Raw genomic sequence first — 11578 nt, 5'->3', positions numbered from 1 at the left:
AAGGGTAGTGCTCATATCACTGTAGAATGTGAAATCCATTCAGGGAGTCATGGACACATCCTTCTGATTTAATGATGCGCACATACACAATCCATGCTAGAAAAACAAACATGTAAAAACTCAAGCCTAAGCTTTGTTGTTTCTAGTGCTTCCATCAAAGCAAACTTTGGCTTAGGTAAAATAAGTGAGGTACGCTTTGCTATATAATTCCAGAGATAACTGTAATTAAAAACAGGAAGGTGGGGCCAAGCTGTGGTGGCGCACACCTTTAATCCCAGCACTCGGGAGGCAGGGGCAAGCAGATCTCTGTAAGTTTGAGGCCAACCTGGTCTGCAGAGCAAGTGCCAGGACAGGTTCCAAGGCTATGGAGAAACCCTGTCTTGAAAAACCAAAACAAACAAACAAAAAACCAGGGAGGAGGATTTCCAGGATGGTTTGAGTGACAGAAGCTGGGATGCATACGAACTCCTGGTGATGCTAGTGGGTTCTCCAGAATGGAGACCAAGCAGGTCCTGCTGGCTCCCTCACACCCACATCTACCCGTGGAGCTGCTTTCAGTGCTCGGTCACCAAGAGAATCAGTCAGGATGCAGGCAGATGCTGTGCCTCCCCGTGTGTGGGCCCTTTGAGATGAGCCAAGTCTGTTCTACTTTTCAAAGTGGCAATCAGGGCTAGTTGGTGCAGATGGAGACTAGGAAATGCACCTGCCATTGCAGTCAGGTGACCTGGGAGGGCTCTGTCCCCACTCCCACCCCTGTCAGGAGGAAGGGAGCCCCTAATGAGAGGAGGCAGGTCATTAAAGTCCCCACAGCAGGACTTTGAACAGAAAACTGGTCTGTGGCTAAGGCCTGGGTTGCTCTCAGTCCTCAAGTGTGAGAACCCATTTCTAGAAGGGCTCCAGGCTCCAGGGATCCCAGACCCCAACCGTAATGCCTTCCTCTACACAGACTTATTTTTCCCAGAAGACAGTGCCTCTGACCTTGCTGGTCCTGAGCAGTTAATCTCAGTGGTCCAAGCCCGCTCCCATTCCACTTGGCACAAACGCTTTCTGCTGAAGAGGCTGGTCACCTTATTGGGGCTGCAGTTAACACACTTGGGGTGTTCTCTCCTAGCACGGACCCTTTTCTGCAAACGGCCCCTCTGCCACATTGGGAGTAGGTTCCACCAGCCTCAGACTGTCTCCTTGCCACAGAACAGCTGACAGGACCTGGTTCAGATCTGTAACCTCACACAGGTGCATTAGCAAGCTACAGAGGGTGGGTAGGAAGTTCTTGAACATGGGGGGCACACAGGTGAATCAGGCCTCCAGTCTGGATCATGAGCCCTGGTTTCCTTAATTTGGATATCAGGAAATTTATATCTTATATGCAGGAAACTGCTTAAATCTTAAGCAGTTACCAACTGACACTCGGTGAGCCGTTTCTCCACAGGCCACTGGCTCTGTATAAGCTGAGACTGCTCGTTCCTTTTCTGGCTGCCCAGACCCGAATAATCTCACACAGAAACTATATTAATTACAGCACTGTTTGGCCAATAGCTCAGGCATATTTCTAGCTAGTTCTTATATTTTAAATGAACCCATTTTTATTATTTTGTATTTTACCTCAAGGCTCGTGGTTTGTTACCTCTTGCTTCTTGGGAAGCTACATGGTGTCTTTTTGACTCCGCCTACTCTCTCTCTCTCTCTCTCTCTCTCTCTCTATATATATATATATATATATATATGAACATATGTGTGTGTGTGTGTGTGTTCAAATTTCCTTCCTGGTTTTGCTCTGCTAAGCCATTGGCCAAAACAGATTTATTCATCAGTCAATAAAAGCAACACATAAACAGAAGAACAGAAGGACATCCCACATCATCCTGTCCCCTATGTTTATACAGCTCCCAATTCTGTGACATCAATGCTCCTGTCATTTCTGACCCCTTTGCATCCTCCAAGGAGCTCCCCAGGAATAACCAGCAAGTGCTTTGTGTCTAGGTAGTACAGTTAAATGATCTTGTTCAAACTTATGCATGCCAGAGCTGTGCTCAGTTCTGGAGACACAAAAAACAAAGACACGGGCTTTTCCTTGCTGCCCAAGTGATGTAATCAGACAATCATGTAAAAGTCATAACCATAATGTGACGTTGGTGTTCAAAGCCAAAGGAGGCAAAGGGTCCATGTCTTTAATGTACACTTGTAAATGGAAAACTATTGTAAAAGCTGGTTAAAGCATTAAGGATGGATGCTCGCGGCCATAGCAATAGCAGGGGATGGAGGTTGAGCTCAGAATAAAGCAAGAATATGTCTGGATTTACAGCCAAGGGGCAAGAGCGGGCAGTGAATTGAACATCTCTAAGAGGAGCATCCGCAATAAGGGGATTCCTTGCTAAACTGACATAGCTTAGGAGCTGCCTTAAGTAAACACCATCGGCTGGGTAGGTGGCATGACTTAAACAGAAAGCTATTTTCTCACTGTTCTGGAGGTCAAGGTACAGAGTCCATGCTGGACCTTTCCCATTTTCTTTTTTTTTTTTTTCGCTATGTAAATGCTTTATTTTAATGTCCAGAGTCTGGAATGAAGGGCTGGCTCCCTCCTGGCCTGTTTCACAGGTTCTCGATGGGCTGATGAGGCCAGTACGGGTACTTCTTCTTGTCCAGCTTGGTTTCCGGGAAGATCTCATTCAAGTCATCAATGGTCATCTGATCAAAGGGGATGATGTTCTTCATCTTCTCCAGCTGTTTCTCATACTCCTGGATCCTGACCTGGGACTCAGACATGAACGCAGCACAGTTCTTCACATCCTCCTTCTCCTCATTGTCCACCGGGACTGTGTACTTATCCTCGGGCACGGGGATCTTCAAGGCATTATACTTCTTTTTAAAATCATCCACCAAGCCAGCCTTGGCCACATTGGCCTTGTAATAAGCCCAGTCGATCGCTAGTGGTTTCTCAGACAGACTCACCAACCTGGTGTGGAGGGTCTCGTTCCAGGACTTCAGGGAGTTTGCAATTGCCTTTTGATTTCGGGTATGATCTCCACAAAATACACCCAGTCAATGGTTTTTGGAACAAGTTTATGCCCGGCCATCTTGGGATCCTTCACCGACCCTGGTGGTGCGCCGTCTCCAGCAGCAAGGGACGGAAGTGGATCCTCCCATTTAAAAAAAAAAAAAAAAAAAAAGGAAACAAACTGACCTCTTATAAAAAAAACAAAACACTGGTGCAGCCTGCCCCCTCCTGCCACAGGCATCTTCATGACTGGCTACTTTGCATGGAGAAGCATCTTCATCAGTATTTGCGACACACATGAAATTTAATCCGATACTACTGTGTCATTACCCTCGCCACAAATATTAGCAGGATTTGCCACCATTAGAACAAAATGACTAATAGGCCAATGACATAAGGTGCTAAAATGTGTTCCAAGCATCCTGCCCTGCTTTCCAACCACTTTTTCTTCCATTCTTTTTCCTTGACAAGAGTTTTGAAATTGTGAATTCTAGATGATATATGAGTGCCCTTGATTTCGTACAGATTTGAAAAATACTAGGCACTTGGCTCCAGAAGCCCATATTTTATTATCATCTGCCATTGCTGGGTGTGTGAATTGGGCAACCTGCAGGGAGGATGCTTAACAGTATCCACTGAAACAGCAAGAATATCTTCCTTCTACCCAACAGTGCCTGCTCTGGGCAGCCTGGTCAGAGCCTGGGTCCAGTTAACTATGGCTATCTGACTTCTGATCTAGAAATGCAAGCACTGGAAACAAGAACACTGTTATTATCACCCACACTCCTGGGATACCGAGAGAGCCACTCACAGGGTCTCTCATGCAGTTGTGGTCACAGTGAGGCTGGAGTCCAGTTGTCAAAAGCTAGAAATCCAAGATGGTGTGCCCTTGTGGCTGCCACGGTACCTGCTGGCCTCTGAGTTGGGGGTATGGATTACTCTGTGGATATCATGTTCGTGCCCTCTCAGAGCGACTTAGGTCTCAAAGTACTGTGAGCAGGCTGCAGGAGGGAGAATTTCTTAGTGAGTGTTCCAGGAGGCCAAAAGTCGAAGACTCAAAGCCTGCTAGAAGCTGTTTCCAGGACTAATGTGCCGTCACCTCTGCTGTGTTCTATTTGTGACAGTAGTTACTCAGTTAACCCTCCCACCACAGTCCCACATAGCCCAGTACCCTTGAATTGGTCATTAACACACCTTCCCAGTTTTATGAAAGACATTGAGAACTCTGGTACACATTAGGCTCTTTCATGAGAGCACTCTAACTGCAAGTGACAGGAACTGGCTGCACACAGCAGAGCTTTGCAAAGCTGAGAAGGACTAAAAACAGGCCTGGACGAGGCAGGAAGCGCTCAGTAGACCACTGGACTCTGCTGCTAAAACAAACCAAGTCTGCGATTGGCCTGCTCTGGCTCCTCAGTGGGAGTCAACAATCCAGAAGAAAAACCATGGCTCACCAAGCTTAGTCTAGGGGTCAAATCTTTGGCTAGGGATCTGGCAGAAGGTCCTTCCACAGTGGGCAGACCCCTATAGTTTCTTTCCAACACAAAGTCACCTAGGGGGTCAGGCAATAATCTATAGAGGATTTGGACATGGATGAGCAGGAACATTCCTTCCTCTGGGATTTTTCCTCACTAGGTTGCACACTGCACTCGTGACCACACATGCTTCTGGAGTACCAAGCGGGAGAAGGGACTGGGAGGCTAGACATGGCTGGCTAGGCCACCTACTTATCAAGTGACTTAATAGTGTTAATCTTTGCCAGACTCAGTTTCCTTGCCTATAAAGGAAGGTGAGTAGTCTGTCTGGTCTGGGTTCTTGGGAGGATTAGTGACAACCTGTGTAGAGTACAGTATACAGTCTGTGGCATATAGACGGTGACATGCAGTTCATGCAGCCACTGCACTGTTCTCCCTGATGCAGAAGCAGATCTGACCCACCCCCATCCTTTCTACCCCTCCCCCACGACCACCATGGAATCTCGCACCTTCATGATGGGAGTCTTAGTTATGATTACTGTAATAAAAACCATAATAAAAGCAATGTGGGGAGAAAAGGGTTTACTTGGCTTACACTTCCACATCATTGTTCATCATCAAAGGAAGTCAGGACAGAAACTCAAACAGGGTAGGAACCTGGAGGCAGGGGCTGATGTAGAGTCCATGGATGAGTGCCGTTTACTGGCTTGCTCTCTATGTCTTGTTCAAACTCCTTTCTTATAGAATTCAGGACCATCAGCCGAGGGATGACACCATGCACAATGGGCTGAGCCCTCCCACATCAATCACTGATTCAGAAAATACCCTACAAACTTGCCCACAGCCTGATCTTATGGAGGAATTTTCTAAATTAGGTTTTCCTCCTCACAGAAGATTTTAGCTTGTGTCAAGTTGACATAAAATTAGCCAGCCTGACAGGTTATGAGCTTACTAGCTATTCAGAGATAAGAAGCAGAATTGGGGCCTGTTACCATGTAAATCAGGTATGTGTAGTGCCCATGCCACTACAGGTCTGAACATGAGCCACGGGGACACGGGTCATCCTTGATACAAGAATGCCAACTTTATTGTGCTCAGGGGAAGCTTATATAGGGCTCTGGCCATGCCCCAGCTCTCGGGATCTTTCAGCTGCAGCCCACCAGAAACCATTCTCCTGCCATCAAGGCCTCATGCTCAGAGCAGCTGCAGGCACAGGTAAACAGGTTGTTTTACTAAGTTCACTCCTGCAGGCAAAGGGTCTGAGGCAGACAAAGACAGTCAAGGGTCCAGGGGTCTGCAGCTCCCAACAGCTCCTCCTTTACTGTATAATTAGACAAGACCTGTCTTGGGTTGCAGAAGCACATGACAGGCTCCTGTCTTACCCATCTCTGGCTCACTGGTCTTTCCATAGCCTGCTAATCTATACTGCTCTCGGAGGAAGCCCACTTTCTTGGCCGGGATGGCTCAGCACCAGTTGACTCACTGAAACAGGCACCAAGCCTGGAACCCGGACCACAATGGCAGTCATCTTGTTAGCCCAACAACTGTTCAAAAGACACAAAACTTGAGAACAGTTAAGGGCAGAACCATTAATTAGCCACAGACAGCCACATGAGAAGCCCTATTTTGGCTCTGGTTTTCCATCTTGCTGTGCTATTAAACAGGGTAGAATCCTGCACAGCCAAGGGTTGAAATTTTAAACAGGCACAAAGTCCACAGAGATACCATTCTGTGAAGGTAGATACTACACCACATCGGGATGGATTCCGGAAACTAAACTGCTGAGAACCCTTGCTAACATTCTTGTAAAATGATCACGGTTCCCATCACTATAATGAATAATGTGCTCTGGCCATAAATCATAGTACTGGGCCAACATTTAGCACAAAGAGAAAGAAAATTCAGAAAAAAAAAAAGACAAGCAAAACAAAACACAAACTGCCAAATAGTCTCCTTAACCGATGCTCCTGCCTCTGCCTCCTTCAGCAAATCCTACCGGCATGTGCCACCAGAACCGGCCACAGTGGCATGTCTCCCACCACCACCGCTGGGAGCTGGGGCAGCAGGCACACTCGGGGGCCCTCTGCGACTGCCGCACAGGCTCCTCAGGTCCTGCAGGAAAGCTCACCACTTGGGCGTGCAGAGTCATCTTCCGGGCCTTTCCATGAGCACTCACAACAGCTGGCTGCCCATGTGAAGCTTGGCTCCAGCTGCTGCCTCTCTGCCCACAGGGGCTCTGGAAAGCAGGCTCTCTCTCAAGAATCACAGAAGGGGTTCGCGCTCCCTCTGCTCCTCAGCCCACAATGGCAGACAGGCTCCTGAGCCCCACTTCCTCCAGTAAACAATCATTTAGAGAATTCAGCCTTTGTTTCTCTGTAAACTACTTCCTGCTGTTTGTTAGGCAAAGTATCTCATCCTCTGTGGAAACAAAAGAAGAACCTCTTTTACAAAGCAACATATCTTTATATCAGTATTTTAAAGTCAAGATACCTTTCTCAGCTGTTCCCAGAATCAAATGTCTTTCTCCTGTCAAAAAAATCAAAAGACAACACAAAGCATACATCTGTACACATTCCATCTTTCTTCCTTTTAATCTGTCTATACTCTGTCTTTTAAAAAACTTCTTTTTTTCTTTCATTTAAAAAAAAAAAAAACACATGTAGACACATACCCATCTTCAATCCACCCTCACCATTTCCAAGGGCAATTTCTCAGGGTTCCCTGGTTCCCAGTCTTGCTGGGAGCTTCCACCTGTGTGCCCATGCCAGTACATGGTATTCCGCAAATTGGGTAAGGGCCTGAAGACTTAAACACAGAAAGAGACAGAGAGAGAGATGGGGACACGGGTCATCCTTGATACAAGAATGCCAACTTTATTGTGCTCAGGGGAAGCTTATATAGGGCTCTGGCCACGCCCCAGCTCTCAGGATCTTTCAGTTGCAGGCCCTCCAGAAACCACTCTCCTGCCATCAAGGTCTCATGCTCAGAGCAGCTGCAGGCTGCAGGCTGTTTTGCTCAGTTCACTCCAGCAGGCAAAGGGTCTGAGGCAGGCAAAGAAAGTCAAGGGGCCAGGGGTCTGCAGCCCCCAACAGGTATGGACCAGAAAGTAAACATGGCTAAAAGGCACCCCTGCTTACCCCAAGATGGTAATACCTGCTTGCCCCTGGAGTTTGGGGATGAGGGCTACAAGTCTATGTGACAACACATCTGAACCCAGATGTCGTGATCAGACACAGGTACACTCTGTGCTATTTTTAAGCTGCGATTCCTCGGGAATTACCTTCCTCTTCTTTCATTCCCAGGGTCCTCTGTTCTTTAAACAGGACTTTGTTCTTTTCTTTATGTCTCTCTCCATCTAAAAGTAATGGGATGAGCTCGTGACTCCTGCCAGCCTCAGAGCCGCTCGGCTTTGAGAATGTACTCAGACTCCTTTAATGGCGCTTTAATGTCAGGTGCAAAATGAAGCCTTTCCCAAGCCTCTAAAGCATGCTCGAAAGGACAAAGTGGTCTTGTCAGAGCCCTGATTCATCTTGTAGCAGATGGGCTCTTCATTAGGTGCACCTTGTATCCACCTGGGAATTCACCACCTTTAGTGGAGACAGAGGTTTGATTGTAGCAGCAGATAATTGCTTCCTTTCTTGTCTTGACCCTTACACCAAAGATGGTCAACACATTCAAATTCCTTCTCTCCTCTGCCAGACTAGAGCACTAGAGTAGGTTGGTTAGACAAATGACCACTTTTCTTTCCAGCAGCTTGGTCTGAACCCAAATACCAAGTCCAAGGTTACTTGTGCTAAATGAAAGATCCAGGGTGGACAATTCATGTTCCTGAAGTGCACTCTCGATAGGAGACTATTTCTATCGCTCTTGGAAACACTCTACGCCAAAGCTCGGGTTAAGACTCCAGCAAATACTGTGATGTAAGTTGTCCTTGCCCTGGTTTTCCACCTAATGTTCTGACCATTATCTCCATCCTCTTGTATATTCCTGGCTCTGAAATAATAAAGAATCTCAGGACTTGGTCCTGCTCCCTAGTCTATTTGGTCACCATTTGGGCATTTTCTCTGTGCTCATGACTTCAATTGTCTCCTGTAGGCAGATGGCTCACAATCCTTAGGTAGAAAAGCCACACCTGTCCCCAAATCTCAAACCCACATGCCTATCTGGCTTCCTGACATCTTCTTGGAACATGCCAAAGTCCTCAGATTCAGCCTGTTATAAAATCTGAACCGGTCCCCCATCCCAGAAGCTATCTACCTCCAGGGTTGCCCCTCCACCAGCCTCCAAATAAACCAGGCATCTTCTCTGACACGTCATCTCCCACTTTCCTGCCCACTGCATCTCTTGTCACTACTCCATCTCCTGACCAGCTCACAGGACCACTTGTTTGAGCTACATCACAAGCACAGCATCCTGTATCATCTTCTACCTAAGGCTATCATCCAGCGTGTTCATGGTCACACTTTGTTTCCTACATTACACACTTTCTGAAACATAGATCTTGTGTTTCCCCTATTTAAAAACATTTAGTTTTTCAACTTATTATAAGGTAAGAATCCACATCCTTGAGCCAGGCGTGGCGACACACACTTGTATTCTTAGTAAGGCTGACACAAGATGGTGGGTTTGAGGCTAACCTGAGCTACATGCAAGTTCAAGGCCAGTCTGAGCTACATAGTTAAGTTACCAAAGGAGAAACTCTGAACACTTACTATGTCTACAGGGCCATTCACGGCCTGGCCTCTCCTTGGTCACATTCAGCATCTTACCTGGCGCCACCTCTGGCTGTTGACAGGACCCTCAGCAAAGCTGTGGCTCACGCTATCTTTTGTTCCTTTCCTGACCCTTCCCTTACTTTCTAGAGTGTTTACTCTTGTTCAGATCTCTGCTCGATTATTGTTTTTCAAGGGAGGTCTTTCCTTACCTCTAAGAATGTCAAGTCCCTGGTGTGTGTTCTCAGAGCTGATCACAGCACTGTCACAGTGACATGGGAGCATTCCCTCTGATCACAGCATACACCATCAGAGGTAGGGACTCTTTCCTTCATGTGTTCCCCAGGGCAGGAGCTGTGTTTCTTTGTTGTTGCTGCTGCTGCCATTGTATTGCAGTCGCTGGGGCAGTGTTCGCATACATTGCAGGCAGGCCACTGTTTTTATATCAACAGATAATAAATAGACACCCAGAAAAAACGCCATGTCAGTTAAGAGTGGGAGAAGCAAGCCTCTGGGAAACCTCAGATCCCGTGGAGAAGTAGAAGGGAAGGGGGCCTGTTCACTGAGGTCTGATTGTAGCCAGGGTCACCATGGACTGTGCCCATCACCAGTGTCTTTGTGGTAGTCGCGGTGACAGCTACCCCAATTACTTGTCACTGTCGACGGCACTTGATTTGGAGTCACCTAGGAAGTGAATGAGGTACTCCTCTTTTGGGGGAAGAGGATGTTGAGCATGTTTCCAGAGAAGACAAACCCTGCACGATGGCAGCACTATCTCATTGGGCTACAGGCCTGGGCAGAATCATGGGGTAAGGGAAGGTGTGAGAGAAACACAGGCATTCGCTCTTTCTGTTCCTCGCCATTTAAGATGCAGGGACAGCCTGCCGTGTGCTGCCACCACCATGATGGGCTGCCCAAGTGTGCCTAGGAGATGACAGGAACTGAGCTTCCTGAAACTGTGAGAGGAAACAAATCTTTCCTTCAAGTGTTGGTGCTGTTTCTCAGGGGTCTGTCACAGTGGTGGCAAAGGTAACTAACACAGAAGCTCACAGCTCTGCATGGGTTTCCAGCTATAAGCTAAGTTTGTGACGGCGGCTAATTCCATCCTAATGCAGCATTGCTGAATGACTGCTTTGTTATTGCTAAGGTGGAGCCCATCCTGTGTGAACTATTGCAGTGCAGGCTAGAGAGCCAGGGTCACATTCAGTTTTGTGAGCCCAACTTTCTTCCCCTGAAGAGCAAGAGTTATACAATCAAGCTGGTTTGAGGAGTAGATGAGCTGGCTAGGGGAGTCGCTGGATACAGTTCTAAGTACTCTGGGGGCTGTGTGGGCTCTGAGGAGCAGAAGAGAGAAAGTGGAGTCACTGGGGATGGGCTGGGGTTGGATCCTGGAATATGGAAAAGAGGGAGAACAGGAAGATGGGGCAGAGGGGGAGAGGGGAGAGAAAAGGAATGTTTCAGAGAGCAGAAGGCAGAGGCAGGGCTGGCACATGTCTGGGCTGGAGGGCAAAGAAGAGCAGAGCATAGGGTGCCCAGGACTCACAGAGGCTTGAACATTTGGTCATGATGAGTCTGGTAGTTTGCTAGCCGAAGATAGATGCAGTATTCCTTACAACATCTCTCCTTATTAGAAATCAAGAAGTAAATACAACCAAGTGGGTCAAATTCAAGCTTGAGTGTGACAAGAATTTATATACTACAGACAAAATGTCCAGTAGTTGAGATAATGTTGTGGGATATTTGTTTAACTACACAAAGATATGTTGCTCTTGTTTTAGCTGCATTTGTTCAACTATGTTTGTGCTGCTGGTTCACCTTGCCTGTCTAAGGCACCTGATTGGTCTAATAAAAAGCTGAAGGCCAGTACCTAGGTAGAGGAGGGGTAGGTGGAGCTGGTGAGCAGAGAGAAAAGGAGAGCCAACCAGCAAACCAACAGACACAGAGGAAGCAGGAAATCAGGACGGACAGTACAGAGATGAGGTAAACGAGCCTCAGGGAATCATATAATAGAAATGGATTAATTTAAGTTTAAAAAAAAAACTAGCTAAGAAACAAGCCTAAGCTAAGGCCGAGCATTCATAATTAATAATAAGATTGCGTGTCATGATTTAGGAGCTGGCAGTGGTCCAAGAAAGCTTGCTACAAGATACATCCTATCGCTTCAGTGTCTGATTTTGCAAGCAAAGAAGCAGAAAACACACAGGCTCCAGGGTGTAACTCGTGCCAGGATAAAACAATGACAAACTGTCCCAAACTTAGTTTTCTCTCTTTTAAATGGGAGGGAAAGATGCCATTTAACATTGAGAAGTAGCTTCCACGTGCCGGGCCATGAAGTGTGTTCAGTAATTAAGATGGGCTGAGTGCTGGTTGTGTGACTTCTTAATCTTTCTGCTGTT

The 11578-nt window shown here is 47.0% G+C and overlaps 1 pseudogene; it reads right to left on the bottom strand.

Annotated features, from left to right (window-relative positions):
• Window positions 1-2522: 2522 nt before the first annotated feature.
• Window positions 2523-3129, bottom strand: LOC130863887 (ATP synthase subunit d, mitochondrial-like; annotated as a pseudogene).
• Between the last annotated feature and the right edge of the window lie 8449 nt (window positions 3130-11578).

This window comes from Chionomys nivalis, chromosome 21 (assembly GCF_950005125.1).
Source record: "Chionomys nivalis chromosome 21, mChiNiv1.1, whole genome shotgun sequence".
NCBI lineage: Eukaryota > Metazoa > Chordata > Mammalia > Rodentia > Cricetidae > Chionomys > Chionomys nivalis.
Note: the sequence above shows the minus strand (reverse complement) of the source record. Positions and strands in the feature narration are given on the sequence as shown.